The 287-nt window shown below is 54.0% G+C and overlaps 1 protein-coding gene across 1 annotated transcript in view; it reads left to right on the forward strand.

The window, feature by feature from the left end:
- The window catches only part of rassf2b (Ras association domain family member 2b), a gene marked incomplete in the record, with an annotated part of 11,829 nt that overhangs the window by 4,090 nt on the left and 7,452 nt on the right, over nt 1-287 (forward strand).

The raw sequence follows: 287 nt of genomic DNA on the forward strand, positions 1-287 counted from the left end.
ATATGAAACTGGTAGTGGTCTTCATTTAAACTGTGGTCAGGTGAGGGGCTGATGTTCAGGGTTGGAGTTTGAACTGGAAGAGAGGAGACGGTGTGGACTGGAGGATGGACAGATGGAGGGCAGGGAGGTAGACGACGAGTGGTTGCAGAGAGGTAGAGGTACTGCAGGTTGATGGCGTGATGAGAGCCAGGTGAGCCGACGCTGATGAGCTGATTGAGACCAGGTGTGTGACTGCAGCAGAGCAGAGGAGAGAGGAAGAGGCACTGCCAGACAGACAGACAGACAGA

This window comes from Morone saxatilis, unplaced genomic scaffold (assembly GCF_004916995.1).
Source record: "Morone saxatilis isolate NCDOM2014 unplaced genomic scaffold, NCSU_SB_2.0 Contig16, whole genome shotgun sequence".
Classification (NCBI taxonomy): domain Eukaryota; kingdom Metazoa; phylum Chordata; class Actinopteri; family Moronidae; genus Morone; species Morone saxatilis.